Here is a 19207-nt window from a genome sequence, read left to right on the forward strand (position 1 = left end):
CACAAAAATGCCACACGGGCCGCACGGCTTGCCCACCGCTGCGGGCAGTCTAGGCTCCCCCTGAGAAGTCAGGCCCTCGGGGTGAGCAGTGCCAAGCTGAAGTCCATCCTGTGCCCTGAGAACAATGCCACCCCCGGTTATTGGGCTCTGGAAGCTCCATGACCCACCTTCTGGAGTGGAATGGAACAGAATGGCACGGTGTGGCATAGCACGGGAATAAGGGAGGTCAGTGCGGTGCAAGCGGCAAGGTTAAGCACTACTTTAGGACGCTTTATTTCACTTGTGCACCTGCATGCGCATGGCCAGGGGCAATGGTTGGCAGGTGGCCTTCCCGCCCCAGCCCAGCCTTCGCTCGCCAATTCCACGTTCTGATATAAGGCCCCATCCCCGGGAGGAGAAGGCACCCTTCTCCAGGGTGCACAGAGGATGCTCTGCTGTGTGCCGGGCTGTGTGCTGACCGGGCTGTGTCTACCCAGAGGGCAAGCCCTCTCCCTCGCGCTCACAGAGGTGCCACATGGGCTCATGTCTGCGTGCACCTGGGCTGGTTCCCATCCGTCTCCCACCCTTCCTCACTCTGTTCTGGGCCCCTGCGGGCTGACCCCTTCAAATGTATCTCCTTGGCTTTTTCGCTCCTTGGGTTGGGCCTGTGGGTGGCCCTGTATGAGATCACAAGGCTGGAGGAGCGAGAGCTTGGGTGTTTCCTCGCCCTCCCTCCTGGCTGCAGCCCGAGCCCTGCCGCGCACCACCCCTCGGATGGAGGCTACTCTTCCCAGGCCCACAGCTCCTGCCAGGACCCTCCTCCTCGGCTCAGCTGCACTCTAGTAGCACCATCCCTCACCTTGCCAGGTGAGTCCTGGGGGTGGTAACGGCTTCCATTGTTGCTAGTGTCCCGGTGCCTCAATGGCCAATGCTCATTTTCAGAACACAGCCCACACCTCTGTAAGTAGCCCTTCCCTAATGCCCCTTTATCTGAGCCATTTGGAAGAATTCATTTTCCTACTGGGCCCCTGACTCCTGCTGACCTGTGTGTGTGTGTGTGTGTGTGTGTCCTGGGTCACAATGTAGAATATATTTCTCACTGTGGGTTACAAAAATTGAAGAACCACTGGCCTAGGGGAATTCTAATGCAAAACAGCTTGGGGAATGCAGGCCAAGCTTTGGGGGGTGGTGGGGAGGCCAGGCAGAGAAGGAACTTGGTGAGAAGCAGCTCAGGGCTGGGAGTCAGGACAGGTGGGGCTGTCTCTGCCTCAGTTTCCTTGGACAGGGTATGAGCACGGAATTCCGTGATCTATGGCCAGCCAGTGCCAACAGCGTAGGATTCTGTTCTGGGAACCGATTAATCTGTACATGCCAAGACCCACAGCGAAGGACATCAGACAGATCTTTAAGAAATTACCAAAGTGGCACCTACAGCTTACTTGCAGGGAGGGATTCATAGTCTCTCCCCGGGTCTTCCCTCTGCGGATCGAGTTCTTTCATACCACAACGGCCTCTCTGCTTTTGTGCCGAAACCACACGACATCATGTGTGTCCCCTCAAATTCCCCCATTATGAGTCATTGTCTTCCCCTGAATATTTTTATACCTAACTCATGATCGAGCTGCCTTGCCAGATGTGAGCAAAGCTATCCATGGCTGCCCCTCACGCAGGGAGGCAGGCGCAGAGGCTACGGGTAAATCCTGCAGACTCTTGATGAAGCCATGGGTCCAAGGCCCAGGACCACAGGACAGATGCTCCAGGGGAGGAGGAGCCCCAGCCCAGCACCCGGCCACTGAGGGTGGATCCAGGGCCCAGGAGATGAGGACACGTTCTGTAGGATCTCCCCCAGGAGTCTCGGGATTTCCTGGCCACAACAACCAGTGTGGCTTCCCTCAATGACAGAGCACACTGCTGCAGAACTAGCACTTGGCTCCCCAGATTTGCAGGATGGAGACTGTGGTTGTGTCTAATAGATAGTTGTTTCACAAGGAAGAGGGGCCTGGAGTGGGCCTGGATCCCAGGACTCTGCGGAGGGCTCCCAGGCTGCAAGCATATGGCAGAGGGAGAGACACACTTTGGCCTCAGGAGGACCTGCGTCAATATTCCATGCGTAGGCCCTTAGCTCACCCTTCAGCCTCTGAGCAGCCACGTCCCCATCCATAAAAAGAGGCTGATGGTGCCGCCTGCAGAGCTGCAGTGAGAATCAAATAAAGCATATGTATACAGTACCCAGCACTTAATACACAGTCAATAAATATTTGTGTTTAAACATGGAAGTGCAAGAGTGAAACCACCTATGATTGAATCTCAACTCGGCCATTTACGAGCCCTGTGACTTGGGCAAATTACTAAATCTTGCTGAGCCTCCATTTTTCTCATCTGTAAAATGGGGAAAATGATTGTACCTACCTCCCAGGGTGGACTTGCAGGAGAAATTAATGAAATGAGACAAATAGTAAGAGAAACTGCGTTGCCAAACAATGCTCATACATTTTAATCTTTTTTTTTTTTTGAGAGAGAGAGAGACAGAGAAAGAGAGAGAACACACTTGTGTGAACAAGGAGGAGAGTTGCGGAGAAGCAGAGGAGGAGGGAGAGAGAGAATCTCAAGCAGGCTCCATACAGAGTGTAGAGCCCAACACGGGGCTTGATCTCATGATCCTGAGATTATGACCTGAGCCAAAACCAAGAGTCACAAACTTAACCAAATGAGCCACCCAGGTGCCCCACATTTTAACGTTTTAAAATTCCTGCTTGGGAATAATTTCAGACTTAGAAAATTTGCGAAAGCAGTACAAAGAATTTCCATATGCCCCTCACCCAGCTTCCCCCAATGTTAACCTTTCCTCAACTTCTTCTCATTCTCTCTCATATATACAAATCTATGTGCATAAAAATCTAATTTTTTAATAATAAATTTATATTTTATTGGTGTTCAATTTGCCAAGATACAGAATAACACCCAGTGCTCATCCCATCAAGTGCCCACCTCAGTGCCCACCATCCAGTCACCCCCTCCCGCCCTCCTCCCCTTCCACCACCCCTAGTTCGTTTCCCAGAGTTAGGAGTCTTCCATGTTCTGTCTCCCTTTCTGATATTTCCCACTTATTATGCTGAGTAAAATAAGTCAATCCGAGAAGGACAAACATTGTATGGTCTCATTCATTTGGGGAATATAAATACTAGTGAAAGGGAATAAAGGGGAAAGGAGAAAAAATCTAATTTTTGTTCTGAAACTTCTGAGAGTCAGGTGGAGGCATAATGTCGCTTCATCTCTAAATATTTCTGTGTTTATTTTCTTTTAAAAGGAAGGAAGGAAGGAAGGAAGGAAGGAAGGAAGGAAGGAAGGAAGGAAGGGAGGAAGGAAGAAATTTACCTACCCAGCCACAGTGGAACCATCAAGATTAGAACATCAACACTGATAAAATAGCATCTTCTACTCTGCAGACCTTTCTCAGATTCTAGCTACGGTCCCACTGCTACCCTTTTCCTGGTCCAGAATCCAATCCAGGATGACACATTCCATTTTCTTGTCATGTCTCTTTACTTTCCTTGAATCTGAAACCATCTTTAGTTATTTTTTTTAATTCAGTTAGCCAAAATATAGAAATCATGAGTTTCAGATGTAGTGTTCAATAATTCATCTGTCGCATATAACACCCAGTGCTTTAGTGTTTTTTGATCTTTCATGGTCTTGACCATTTTGCAGAGTAAAAGCAGTTATTGTGTGTTATGTCCTTCAATTTGAGTGTGTCTAGCATTTTCACGATCAGGCTAGGGTTACACATGTCCAGCAGGAATATGATGGTGAGGGTGTCACGAGCATCAGAGCTTCACATCGGGAGGGACACTATGTCGATCTGTCCCTACTAGTCTGGTATCTGTGGGATCTGCCAGATTTCTCTCTTGTAGAGTTACTGCTTTCCTGCCTGTAATTACTGAGTATCTTGCGGAGAGAGACTTTAAAACTATATTAATAACGTTTCTCATCATAATTCCAACCAAGACTTTCAGCATCCATTGATGACCCTTGCCCGAAACAAGCATAACTTTAGTAGATGCCAAATATTAATTTTTGGTTCCAGCATTCTTTCTACACCTATTCTTTGAAAGCTACTGTAATGAAAAGCTTCTCCCCACTGATTGCATTTATTCATATATATATATATATATATATATCACAAGTATGAATTCATGGAGTCTTACTTTATGACCTATGAGCTCATGAATTGTTGAGATCAGCATTAGAGTTTGCAGGAGCTGACTCAGATTATGGCCCAAGATCCACAGGAATGCAAGTGTGCTTTCTTCTATCATTAAAAATGCCTACTATTAATTACAATGGTGCTATTTACAAGCACTTTCTGTGCTTCAGGCATATGCTAAGCATTTGACTCATATTCTCATTTCATTCTCACAAGGACTTGATGAGGTGAGTCCCATCATTTTAGATAAAGAATCCTGATGCTTTGGGAGACATTAATAGGCCAAAATCAACAATAAGTGGAAGAATCAGGACATGAGCATAATCTGTCTCCTGAGTCCTGGCTCTTAAACACTTTCATGCAGAAACTGCAAAAAAAAAAAAGCAGTCGAGAGATGGTTTTGTCTTGGCCCCGCTCCCCAGCCTGGGCAGCAGCCCCAGATACCTCCCTCTCACCCTCAACCTCAAGGCCCTCCAAAGCTCTATATAAGCCTCATTGAGGGTGTAGGGGCCTCTCAGCTCTCCAAGGCTGCCAGGGGTGTCCCTGGCTTCCTAGAATGTCAGGGTTTGGGGGTCTCTAAGATTCTCCTACAACCCCCTCCCCCAACACAAGAGGGGAATAAATGGAGAGAGAGAATGTCACTTGTCTAGGGTCTCACAGCATGGCCAAAGGGTCCAATGACAGTGTCAAAACTAAATCAAAGAACAGAGGCAGCATTTCTGCAATGATGGAAGGCTGCAACATTGAAGCAGAGACCACTGATGGTTGCGCTCAGACTCAGCTTTCCAGGCCTAGCCTAGCTCATGGCCCACGAAGGATTCCAATGCTCGTCCACCACTCTGACCCGACTACTCTCCAATTCCTCCTAGCCCTGGGGTTGGGGCTCAGTGTGGCCCCACTTCTAGCCACCTCTGACTACAGGGTACTGGTTTGAAATTAGGACCAAGTGCCTTTTTATTCTATGGTGTCAGAATTACATGACCATTTGTGTATTTGTCCATTTTAAGTGTTCACTTTGGTAGCATCCAGTCCATTCACATAGTCATGCAGCCATCGCCACTATCCATCCCTAGAACTTCTTTGTTCCCCTAAACTGAAACTCTATACCCATTAAACATGAACTCCCTTCTCCCCTCAGCCCCTAGTAACCTCTGTTCTACTTTCTATCTCTGTGCATTTGGTGAGTCTCGGTCTCTAATATAAGTGGAATTGTACAATATTTGCCTTTTTGTGTCTGGCTCACTTCACGGAGCATGATGTCTTCAAGGCTCATGCATAAGGTAACATATACCAGAATTTCACTTCTTTTTAAGGCTGCATAGTATTCTAGTGTATGGACATACCAACCACATTTGGTTTATCTATTTACCCGTTGGACATTTGGGCTGTTTTTGCTGCCTTCAGCCCTTTGGGGGGCATATACCCAGCAGTGGAATTGCTGGATCACATAGTAATTCTACGTTTAACTTTTGAGGAACCACCATATTATTTTCCAAGGACCAAATGGCTTTTACACATCAGTGTCCACGCATGCTCCCCCATCCCCCACATCTACTCCCTGTTTTATTGTAGACTTCAAAGCCATTGAATGGATAATAATAATGAGCTTCAGCTTCCATCTCTCAGGGGATTGAGAGAGCCCCTGAAAGCACCACTCTGCCAGAAAGGCTTCTAAATGAGGATCCCAACTGCCTCACATTTCGGAGAATGGAACTCAGTAATATCTGATGGTGACTTCGACTGTGAGCAGGGAAACACCCTTCACCTGAACCAGGATGTGGACGAAAGTGGCACTCCACCTGGGCACATGCAGAAGGGACAATGGATGGAAAAGCACAGAGAGCCACAGCCACAAAAATATGTATCTGCTCTGCCCCTCTGTCTAATTATGATCCAGTGGCTCCACACCCCCTGGGGACTGAGGACTTGTTTATTTGAACTGACATATCTATTATTACTCTTTAGGTAGTTAGGAGAATCATTTGCAGTGTTCATTAACAAGTATCACCTTATGGATTACTAAACGGCAGCTCTGCTTTAGCTAATGAGCCCCAATAGTGTAATACTTTACATATTTTATAGTGAGACAATTAAGCAATGTCTTGCTTTTATAGCAGACCTTAAAATAAATCATTTGGGATACAAAGAAGATACAGAGGTAATGGTACCCATTGTGTGCTTGTGGTTAAAATTGGAGAAGATACATTTTCCTCTACCCGAACTCTCTTTGCACATGCATACACTCAATCTACAGCAAGAGAACAGATTTGCAGAGCTTTCCTGTCCAATTTCTCAGCTTCATCACTACAGAGTACTTAGGTGTTCTAAGACAAGAGAGGCAGAGAAGGAAAAGAAAGGAGAAAAGAATTGAGCTGGGTTTTTGTCTTGATAGGCAGGAAAGGATGAGAAATGCTGGTATGTACTGAATGTCTACCTGTGCCAGGCATTCATATCCACACTTCATTTAATTTTCATGAAGTCCTGCAAAGTAGATGTTAGCATCCCTGCTGTATAGATGAAGAAATGGAGGCATAGAGAGATTGTTGCTTGCTTGAGGTCACACAACCTGTAAGTGGCCGTGCCAGGATTGAAAACTAGGTCTACATTGATTCCAAGACTTGATGCCTCCAGGACTGTGTCAAGGGCAGAGGCATAATGCCCATCATCACTACTTGTCTGTTACTTCTTTAAATGTGTTTGCCTCCCCAGGAACAGGGGGGCAACCTCCATAGTACACTTTTTTCCTCCATTGTCCTGACCTGAACCTCCTTCTTGTGCCCAGATGTCTCTTTGGCAAGACCCCTCTACCCTGACCAGGACTTCGCTTTGGTCCACCTGCTACCACTAACCAATCAGGAAGACGTGAATGACTGACAATGTGTTTATAAGTTTAGCTATCAGATTAAATGAAGCCATTTCTACCCTGAAAGGCTGTGAGCAAAGAATGCGAGGATTCCAGACTGGGTCCTTCATGCAATAAAAGGGAGACTTCAGCAGAGGTTTTACATAAACCACCACACCACCACCTAGGTCTCAGGTCTACTACTCTACATTTCCCTCCAAGCACCAAGAATGGACACATCTGGGTGAGCTGCTACTCTGAGCAAGGCCCATTGCCCCCTATAAGCCAAGAAGCAGCAGCACCCACAGATTCAAAATTCATGAAGGACATGGCTTCCCTCCCTGTGCAAAGGCAGGTCCTTTTCTTGCCTTCAAGTCCTTTTCAAACTGGTCCTTTTCCAGCCATTCATGGTGCCTCATGGCTGCTTCTCTGAGCAAGGACATCACCTCTGAGGCTGGTCCTAGTCCTATTTACTCTAATGGTTCTCTAGGGGCTACGACCAGCCTTCCACTACTGCAGGCCGCCTGCCAAGAGAGAGATGCTTACCATGGATAAGGAAGGCCAATGGGGAGAGCCTCCTCATGTGATTATATATATATATATATATATATACTCATATTTATATATTTGATCTGCCATAACAGTTAAATACTATGGAGCTATGAACAAACAAACAAATGAGCAAGGTGTCTCTGAACAGGAATACAAAGATCTCTAAGACATATTTTGAGATGAAAAAAATGACAGAGTGATTTATTACCTTTTGGGTAAAAGAGTAGGAAATAAGAATCTATACTCACATTTGCTTGTATCTATGTCTTAATCCCTAAAACCATATACAGGACATCAAGAAAAGTAGTTATCTCTTCTTACAGGTACATTCTTAGGGAAGGTCAGCAACCAAGAGACAGCTATTAAAATGGCCCAAGTCTGGAACACTGATAACACCAAATTCCGGTGAGGATGTGGAGTGACAGGAACTCACATTCACTGCTGGTGGGAATGCAAATGGCACCGCCACTTTGGAAGAAGTTTAGTGGTTTCTTATAAAACTAAATATACTCTTACCATACAATCCAGCAATTGTGCTCCTTTGTATTACCCAAATGAATTGAAAACTTATGTCCATGCAAAGACCTGAACATGGATATTTATAGAAGTTTTTTCCTAATTGCCAAAAACTGAAAGCAACCCAAAGGTTCTTCAGTGAGTGAATGGATAAATAAACTGTGGTACCTCCAGACAATGGAGTATTATTCAGTGCTAAAGAGAAATGAGCTATTGAACCATGAAAAGCCATGGAGGAACTTAAATGCCTATTACTAAGTAAAGGAAGCCAATCTGAAAAGGCTACGTACTGTGTAATTCCAACTATATGACATTTTAGAAAAGACAAAAGTATGGAAACAGTAAAAAGATCAGTAGTTGCCAGGGTTTGGAAGGGGGACAGATAAAAAGGCAGAGAATAGAGGATTTTTAGGGCAATGAAACTACTCTATATTATACTGTACTGGTGGATATATGTCTTTATACATTTGTCCAAACCCACAGAATGCATAACATCAAGACTGAACCCTAATGTAAACTTTGGACTCTGGGCGATGATGTGTCAGTGTTGGTCCATCAATTAAAATAAATATGCCAATCTGTTGGGGGTGGGTGTTGATAATGGGAGAGGCTGTGCACATGTGGGAGCAGGAGGTATGTGGGAAATCCCTGTATCTTCCACTCAATTTTTCTGTGCACCTAAAACTGCTCTAAAAAATAGTCTGTTTTAAAGAAGAGAAAGTAGGGATGCCTGGGTGGCTCAGTGGTTGAGCATCTATCTACCTTTGGCTCAGGGCGTGATCCTGGGGTCTTGGAGCAAGTCCCATATCAGGTTCCCTGCATGGAGCTTGCTTCTCCCTCTGCCTGTGTCTCTGCCTCTCTCTCTCTTTCTTTCTCTCTCTCTCTCTCTCTCTCTCTGTGTGTGTGTCTCTCATGAATAAATAAATAAAATCTTAAAAGAGAGAGAGAGAGAGAGAGAGAGAGAGAGAGAATGATGAGAGAGGGAGACCCAAGTGGCCTTTGGAGCAGGCACTTAAAAAAGGCCTCTCTGATGAGGCCACACCCAGAGGCGGGACTCCTTATGAGGGAGTGGCCACATTGAGATCTGAAAACAAATCATTGTACAGTATAAAGCAAGTAAGAAGACTAAGACAAGAACATGTTTATGAGTGTGAGTAACAAAAAGATCAGTGAGGGTAGAGTGAAGTCATTAGGAGAACGAGTGGTTGACAAGGTCAGAGATGTCAGCCAGGGTGCCATCATGGAAAATCTAGAAGACACTAGTAAGAAGCCTGGATTTTTCTCTAAGTGTGATAAACTTTAAATCACTGGAAGGCTTTACTCAGGAGAGAGATCTCACTGATCCATCTCACTGCGTAATGGCAGGAGCAGAACTGGAGCACCAGAAAAGAGGTTATTTTAGAAGTCAAGGAGCAATGATGATGACCCAGACAAGGGAGGAAGCAATGGGGATGAGAAGAGTCAGATTTTATATAAATGGATATTTATAAGTACTTGCTAATGGACTGATGCAGAAGATAAAGGGAAAAAAGAGTCAAGTGAAACTCAGCATCACTATTCCTAGCATGCTGCACTGCCCATAATGGGAACTAATTACTAGTTGGATGCTTGGTTGTCTACTGGTAGGTTGGCTGGCTGGTTGGTTATCTGGATGATTAATTGACTGGAGAGTTGGTTGATGGGAGAGAGGGACGGATGGATGGGCACTTGGTTAATACTTAGGTGGATAGGCCGTTGGTTGCACAAGTAGTGAAATAGATAGGTAGATGGGTGGGTGGGTAGATGAGAAGGTGAATGGCTGGTTTATGTTGGATGAATGGGTGGTAGAGAGGTTGATTTGCTCAGTGATAGGCTTAATGTATTTCCTGCTCACTACACAGCCTCTCCTTCCAGGATCCTTTGCACTCACCCAACTCCCTTGAACCTAATTCCCTGCCTTGACCAACACCCAGTGCTTACCATATTACTCCAGTGCTTGCTATTTCCCCATGGTCCTCAGGATCTTCCAGGGCAACTGAGGGACCCATGCTGGGCTCCAGGTCTAGGAAGATTTCAGTGCAGTGGCTGGATATGCACAGTGGGCCATAGACTCAAGCAGAACCCAGCTTTGTTTTTGCTTTTTTGTGGCCATGTGGCCTAGGGCAGGTGACTCTACCTCAACTCCACTTTGGTAAATGGAGCTAAGAACACCTGGCCCACCTACTCACAGCATCATGAGAATCACATGAGAAACTACATAGAGGGTGGGGTGTCCAATAGATGTCAGGGCTTATTCTCATTAGCCTGCTATTGTAGTTAAGGAGCAAGAGTTTCCTCTCTGGAGCACGCATCTCCCCTTTTGTTGTCTTCACCTGCTGCTGCTCACAGCTGGGCTAACGTGGACCTGCAGCTCAGACCTCTGCCCTCATAGTAACCCATGTTTCTTCGACACACTCTTCTTTGCCTCAGATCCCCTGATCTCCACTCATGGAACCCATCTTGCGTGACTTTAGACAAAGCTCCTGCGATGCCATCTGTGTTCCGGTTCTGCTTTTGAAAAGTAAAACCCGCCTGCTCCTCCAGGATCTCAAGCCCAGCCCATAGCACAACATCTAAACATAGTAAGTGCTCAACAAATAAATAGGCATGAATAATGCCTCACTGGTTTTCTAAACTATCTTTTGCCTAGGTGTATTAGTTACTTCTGACGTATAACAAACCACCCCAAAATGTGGTTTGAAACAACGAACATGTACTAGCTCTCAGGATTCTGTGGGTTGGCTGGCAGTTCCTCTAGTCCGGGTGCCTCAGCTGAAGCCAGATGGTGTAAGATAGCCTCACTCACATGTCTGAGACTTCCAGGATGACCAGCCCCTCTCTCTACATAGACTTTCATCCTTAAGAAGGCTAGCTAAGCTCCTTCACAAAATGGAAGATGAGTTCCCTACAATAATAGGATGCAAGCCCAATGCACCTGCACTTTTTAAGACTCTGATTATATCACATTTGCTAATGTTTACTGGTCAAAGCGAGTTACACAGCTAAGCCCAGAGTCATTCTGGGAAGGAACCACACATGAGCATTGTCACAGGAAGCATTAAATGTATTGGGAGCCATCACTCCAACAACCTATCACACTAGGCAGGTTGTTAAAACAGGCTTGATTGAGGCCCCACTCTAAACACTCCTCTAGGAAGCAGAGCATTGAGGGACGCCTGGGTGGCTCAGCGGTTGAGCATCTGCCTTCGACTCATGTCCTGATCCCAGGATCCGGGATCCAGCTCCTTGTAGGGACCCTACTTCTCCCTCTGCCTATGTCTCTGCCTCTGTGTGTGTGTGTGTGTATCTCATGAATTAATAAATAAAATTAAAAAAAAAAAAGAAGGAAGCAGAGCATTGAAGACCACCAGGGGAGCCAGGGAGAACATGAAGTAGCTGAGAGCTGTCAGGCCTAGTGGGAATTCTGAGAAAGGAACTGGAACTTCTTACTAACACAACACCTCTCACATACACACCAACTTTTGGCCACTATATTAGCCACTGACATAGAATACTGCATAACAAACAACCTCAAAATAGCAATGACTTACAAAAAGTACCCATTTTTCTTTTTTGCGGGTCTGTGACTTACCAGGAGTTGTGCCCTTCCACGTGTGACTTTCTGGGGTTTAGACCAAAAAGGCAGTGTCTACCCAGGACACACAAGGTGCAGAGAGAGCACACCCAACTACACAATCGCACTTCAATCCTTTCGCACATCACATCTGTGAACATCCCATTGGCTGACAGAAGTCGCATACCTAAGCCCAAAGTCAAAGGGCAGGGAGATTTCCCCTGTCCACCAAGAAGCCATGAGAAGGGTATAGATGTAGAATATTCCTAGATAAAAGTAAGAATTATATTCAGGTTTTTAAAAAGATTTTATTTATTTATTCCTGAGAGACATGGAGAGAAGCAGAGACACCAGCAGAGGGAGAAGCAGGCTCCTCACAGGGACCCCGATGCAGGACTCGATCCCCGCATGGGGATCACCCCCTGAGCCAAAGGCAGACGCTCAACCACTGAGCCACCCAGGCGTCCCTGTATTCAATTTTTTAATCTACCAAAACCTCTTTATCTCATCCCAACTCACCTTTCCATTCCCCCCACCCCTGTTCCATTGCTTCAAAGTTGTAGGTAACAATCACCAGACTTGCCCTGCCAAGTGACCAGCACTTTCCCTGAAGTTTCTCTATGCTCAGGTCCACAGGAGATGACATGGGGATAAGATCTTATCTTCCCATAGAGGAGAAAGCCCTGGGGCCACGGAGCTACCTTTATCAAAGTAGATGTGCCCAGTCTTCCCTATTGTGACGCTTACCACCATTTCTGGTATCCCAAATCACCAGCATCTTAGAGTCAAGGCTGAAAACAGGGCTATTGGCTGAGCTCCATATCTGACAGAGACTCGTGTCCAGGACATATTTTTATCATTAAACTCCTTCTAACAGTTAAAACAGCAGAACACTTTTGAGGTGACTGGGCAAAACTTCCTCAGGAAACATGCTGATTTCAACCACCTGGGCAGAGCAGATGCCCTGATCTTCTTTTTATCTTGCTGAACACCTTTATTGATTTATTACCTTCTCCTAACATGTGTAAAGGGAGATCCTATTCATTTGCTCACAGAGCTTCCCCAGGCCCTAGGAATTGAGGTCGAGGGGAGGTTAGAAAACAAGAAGATTTTTAGGGTGCACCTGCTAAGTGCTAGAAACAGGGCCAGGAGACTCAGGTGTGCAAGCAATGACAAGGCATGGTCCTTGTCAACACAGAGCACACACGTGTGAATCATAAAGAAAAGAAGACAGTACTTGGCACAAATGACAATCCTACAGAAGTTTTAAGGAAGAAGAAATTCCTCTGGGTTGGTTGAGCAGAGATGGTACAACTTGAGCTCATCAATGTTTAGGATATAAGGGAACTAAACATTAGAAAAATAAAATGGTTTGCACAATGAGGATGGTAAAACCAGAATTGGAGCTCAGTTCTCCTGAATGTGGATTCCAGACATGTCCATTCTGTCCTAATGCCTTCTCTCACTGCCAGCTTGCTAGGGTTGTCTTCCTTAGCCTTGTCCAAGGTTACATAGATGGAGATGGATTAGAACAAACTCCACAATGACTTTCAAAACCTAGTTTCTAGACCTAGCTTTATCACTTCACAGTCATTCAGTCCGTGGCAAGTCATTCTGTTGGAGCCTGGTTTTTTCACCCTTAGAAAGGGTGTAAAAATCAGAGAATACCAGAATTACAATCAATCTTGCTGGTCATCTACTCCAACCATCCATGAGATTATTGAGTCCCTTTCCAGTGGAGGAGGTGGAACCTATACTAGAATACTTCTGATGACAGAGAACTCATCACTCCCTGGGGAAGCACGTATCATGTTTGGACAGTTTTATTGGGAAGCCCTTACTCATAGTGAGCTGAAATTTATCTTCCTGCTTAGTCTCTTCATAGATCTTTGATCTGCCCCCTTTGAAACAAGCAGAACCCACTGGCTTTCTCTTCCACAGGATTGGACTTTCTTCATCTGAGGAACTGATTCAGAGGACCCCTGAGCCTTTTCGTCTACCTGTCAGGCATCCCCAGTTCCTGCCATCACTTCTCACATGACCTGGTTTCAAGTCCCTTCAGCAACTTCATCTCCGAACAGAGATCCACTTATTTTCATAGTTCCAAAAGCCACAAGTGGGAGCCATCGGAAAGTTTGTACCGGTCCAGAGTATGGAAATCCTCCCCCTTCCCAGCAGCAGCATTTCTATCCTCACAGTTAGAAATTGGAGCAGCATTTCCTCCCAGACTTTAGGCTTATACTGGACTTTCTTTAAGCCAACTAAGTCTGTTTCACACATGTCAATAAGGCACACTCCCTTGGCTTCTCATTAGGTGGTTGCATGCAGATTAATCCAAACACTGAATCTCACTTATCTTTGTTATACTTCAATTTTCTTGATTCTGCTCTCTGCTCCAAATGTCAAAATCTATTTGTGTCTTTTAGAGTTTCTTTTTTCTTTTTGTTGATTTTACTTGCATTGCAGTGGTTTTACTTTAAAATTTTAGAGCACATTGGCCCTAAAAGAGCTAATGATCTAGCCCTCTCATTTCTTTATGTATTTATTTCCATTTTCTTTGTATGGTTTTTTTAATTACAGAAAGTAGAGCAAAAGTTATGAATGCATATTTCACAGAAAAGAACTACTAGTGGTTTATATATATCACTCTGATGCATAATAAGAGAAATAAAAATTACCCACCAAATATGTTAAGATCAAGAAGTTGTCAAAAGTAAGAAAGAGGCATGCTTTTACATTGTTGGTGAAAAAATAGAAAATTCCATGAGAATGTGGAATTTAAGAAATGAAAGGAGCATAGGGGGAGAGAAGAAAAAATAAAACACGATGAAATCAGAGAGGGAGACAAACCATAAGAGACCCTTAATCAAAGGAAACAAACTGAGGGTTACTGGAGGGGAGGTGGTGGGGAAATGGGGTAACTGGGCACATGATGTGAGCACTGGATGTTACATAAGACTGATGAATCACTGACCTCTACCTCTGAAACTAATAATATCCTACATGTTAATTAACTGAATTTAAATTTTAAAAATGAAAAAAATTCCCATAAGAATACTGTGAAAATGTTTTCTAGACTACAAATACAAATAAATGACTATATATGTGTATCTACATGTATGTATATATATGTATATATATAATGGACATATCATTTGACCCCTCATTGACATTTTAGGAATTTATTCTATAGATAGACTCAGATGTGTATGAAATTAATTAGGCATGATGACTCACCCTACGACATTATTTATAAAAGGAAAATTGGAAACTACATAAATGTCTATCAATAGGAAACTGGTCAAACAAATTATGATACAACACACATGGAATATCATACAGTTGTTTTCATAAAGAGGGAATTTCTACCTATGGCCGTGATGGAAAAACTAGCCTTTTCCCTTCATAATCAATGAGAAAATTGGACTGAAACAATTGTTTTCAGACATTGAAATATGGGCAGTGTAGGACTGTGATCCCAGAGAGAAGGGAAATGAAAGTGATGAGTGGTTTCACAATATCAACTTCCTGCCTGGAGCTGGGGGCGGGGCCGGGGGCTGGGGAGGCACTTGTTATACCATGGCACAGAGAGGGGAGGCCCAAGCAGAGTATAATGGACTTGCACAAAGATTGGTGTTCAGAGAGGTTAAGATAACTGGAATTTGTGGAGCAGAATTCTAAAGAAGAAAGAACCATGCAGAGAAATTTTCTGGAAATCTTTATGGAGACCTCCCGAGTCTTTGAATAGTAAGTGTTTAATGTACAAAATGAGACTCTACAAAACTGTGCAAAAAAACAACTATCAGGGTAAGAAAAACTCAGGAACTCACACAGGATTTGGAGATATGCAAGTACCAACTAACCAGATTGGAGGAAATGCCTTCAGCATCGAAAGAATCCTAGAGACCCCCAAAAGCCCACGCCTTCGGAATAGAGCTAAAGAAGTCCTAAACTAAAAGCTGTTCTAGACACATTCTAACAAATTTTAAAACAAGTGTTGAAATGAGCTATTTCTCCAAGAAAATTAACTGTCTGGAAAATAAGACACACTTTTAAAGAGAACAAAATCCACATACTCACCTGCCTAATAATCACATGTTCAGTATCCAATCAAATATTATGAGACAAGCTAAGAGGAAAACAAAAAATGTCACCAATACCTAGGAGAAAAAAATCGAGCAAATAGAAATAGACCCACAAGTAATCTAGATGATAGAATGAGCAGAAAACAATTTTAAGACAACTATATTAGGGACGCCTGGGTGGCTCAGCGGTTGAGCATCTTTCTGCCTTCGGCTCAGGGCATGATCCCGGAGTCGCAGATCGAGTCCTACGTTGGGCACCCTGCATGGAGCCTGCTTTCTTCCTCCTGTGTCTGCCTCACTCTCTCTGTGTCTCTCATGAATAAATAAATAAAATATTTTTTAAATAATAAAAAAATAAAACAACTATATTAAATGGTTTCAAGGACTTAAAGGAAAACATGAACATAATTAGAAGAGAAATAGAAAATAGGAAAATAACCAAATAAAATAATTAAACTGAAAAATACAATATATGAAATAAAAAATTCACTGGATAAACTTAACAGCAAAAAAAAAAACTACGATAACCAAGACAGTATGGTATTAGAGTAAGAACAGATGCATGAAGTCCTGAAAAAGGTCTATGAATAGTGTCCAATTAATTTTTCACAAAGATACCAATCTAAGTTTATGGGGAGAAGAGTCTTTTCAACAAATGGTGCTGGAATAAGTGGATATTCATATAGGAAAAAAAATGAATCTTGACCCTGAATTCACACTTTATACAAAAAAATAAGCTAAAAATGGATCATAGCCCTGGACACAAAAACTAAAGTAATAAAATTTTCTAGAAGAAAAGAGAAGAGAAAGACTTTTGTGACCATGACATAGGCTAAGATTTCTTAGATGGGGCACGAAAAGAACACTAACCATAAAAAGAGGAAAAATTAAGTAGATTTCATCAAATATAAATCTTCTGCTCTTCAAAAGACACTATTAATAGAAAGAACTGGGAGGCAACGGACTATAAGAAAAGATTCATATATATGTGATATATATATATATATATATATATATATATATATATATATATATCACAAAGCATATGCACCCAGAATATATATAAAGAACTTTTACAACTCAATAAACCAAACAACCCAATGATAAAAACATGGGCAAAAGATTTGAACAGATACCTCACAGAAGAAGATGTACAGATGGACAACAAGTCCATGGAAAGATGCTCAACACCATTAGTTATTAGGGAAATGCAAATTAAAAGTACAATGAGATTCCACTGTACAACCACTAGAACTGCTATTTAAGAAAAAAAAAAAGACAATGCAAAATAAGACTTGCACAAGGTGTTCTGCTTGTGCAGAAGGACTACTTTGGGGACCAGAACCTCAATTAGACTTTCAGGAGGGGTCAGCCCAGTTTAAGTACTTGGCCAAAACAATACCTGGAGGTGCCAGTGCCTTGAGACTCAGAGAGCAACAAAAGAATTTTATGAACCAATCCATAAGTGAAAATTCTAGACATTTTATGACTCCATTACCTTGAATATAGTCATTTCAACAAACTAGGAATGATTTGCAGGGGATTCTGATATCGCCAATCCCCCCCTCACTTGACCCTAGAATAGCTAAGCGAGGGGCACACTGTGGGAGTTAGAAACAAACCTGGCCTCCAGCTCCAACTCTATCACTGAGTGGCTGAGACCTTGGGCAAGCTATTTACTGTCCAAGCCTCAGTTTCCTCATCCATAAAATGGGGGGTAGGGTGGGTAAGACCATCTACCTTCCCAGGGTTGTCATGAAAGTTTCAGTAGCACATGGCACATAATGTATCAGTAACTGGCTGTTGTTACTATTATTGTTAAGCCTATTAGACTTCCTCATGACCATGAGATGCCCCTGTAGTCTCGCGGTGTGCAGTGTCCCCTGCCATTCTGTGGTCATGCTTGCGCTCAGCTCTGTTCTACATCCGTCCCCTGCTCTGTATGGCAGCAGGAATGACCCAACAGACTGCATTTCCCAGACTCTTGTGTCAGCCAACGGGAGGCACCAGTGAGGAATTGGAAGGCAGGGAAAAGAAGAAGCCAGGGTGTTTCTGCTTCTACCTCTCTCTCTGCCCGGATGTCCTCTCCAGTAGCAGCTCCTCCATAGCTCTAGCTGTCACCGAACAGGGCTGCCTGATTCCAGATGGCACTGGGCTCCAGTAACACGGTGTCTTCCTTCTGTTTCTCCCGCTTCAGGTAGGAGTGGCATCCAGCCCTGACTAATCGGAGTTACTTCACCAAACCCTGTTTGTTACAAATTCCCTGTATTACATTCCCTCTGTTATAAATACCTGACGTGGTTTCTGTTTTCCCGGCCAGCCCCTGACCGTACAGGTGGTTGGTCACCTGGCATGTAGTACCCTTGGGACTCGCAGAACATTAATTGCCATTGCCTGTGTGCTCACTCAGAGTCCACTGTAAGCACCAGTTCTCTATCAATCGCTTTGCTGGGGAAGCTTTGCATTCCTCTGATCCTTTCAGTAAAATACCTGCTGCTAATTACTTATTACCCAAGGGGATGGCTTCTCTCTGTTTTCAAGCTTTTATGGCCAGATGCCTGGCTCTGTGTGTTTGTTTCTGGGATTTGCCTCTGATAGAGGAACAGGAGAAATATTTTATCTCTTTCCTTTAGTTGAGAAGAGTGACTTCCTGATGGAGATCTGGGTCAATAGTGGGTTTTTTCTTCCTTGCCCTCAGGCAGGAGCCAGGTCCCTCCCTATGAAACACCTACACACCTCACCTGACCTGCCCAGGTCGCCCCCACACTGACCGCACATGGCAGCTCAGGCCTGTTGCTGTTGAACAGTTTCCCACACAACATGGTGCAGGGTCAGTTTGCATGGTCCTGGGTACTATGGGAGACACACGGGTTTGTCAGACGAAGGTAGCCACTTCCAGAAGCAGATACAGAATTCTCAGGGCCCAGTGCTAAATGAAAATGCGGGGCACCTTATTCAAAGAATATCCAGACAATGACAGCCGAGTGTTAACCCAAGCACATAGGTGAGGGGGCCATGTGCTCAGCTCTTTCCCCACCTCCCCTGGCTCAGCACCATGGAACTACAGGCTGCTTTAGGGAGACAGATGTAGGGACACCTAGAACAGTGCTGAATGAGATGGAATAAATGGCCAGCTGTGGGCTGTGCACAGTCCCCAGAACGTGACTGCTCCAAAGATAAAGGGCTTTTCTCCACAAATGGGCAACACGTGGGGAGGGTAGTAAGGGAAGAAGAAGGGACATGTGCTGACCTTGAAGTTCAGCCAGGGCAAGCAGACCTATTTTACCAAATTATCCAGCCGGGAGTCTGATCTCTACACGATGCCCACGTCATCCACCCCACCACACCCCCAGCACTGTTTTGGTCTTCAAAGCTTCCACAGCTCAGTCACCTTCTTCATGTGCTTTAGACATGTGACCTTGTGCTGTCCAGGAGCC

The sequence above is a fragment of the Canis lupus genome, chromosome 29, assembly GCF_048164855.1.
Source record: "Canis lupus baileyi chromosome 29, mCanLup2.hap1, whole genome shotgun sequence".
Classification (NCBI taxonomy): domain Eukaryota; kingdom Metazoa; phylum Chordata; class Mammalia; order Carnivora; family Canidae; genus Canis; species Canis lupus.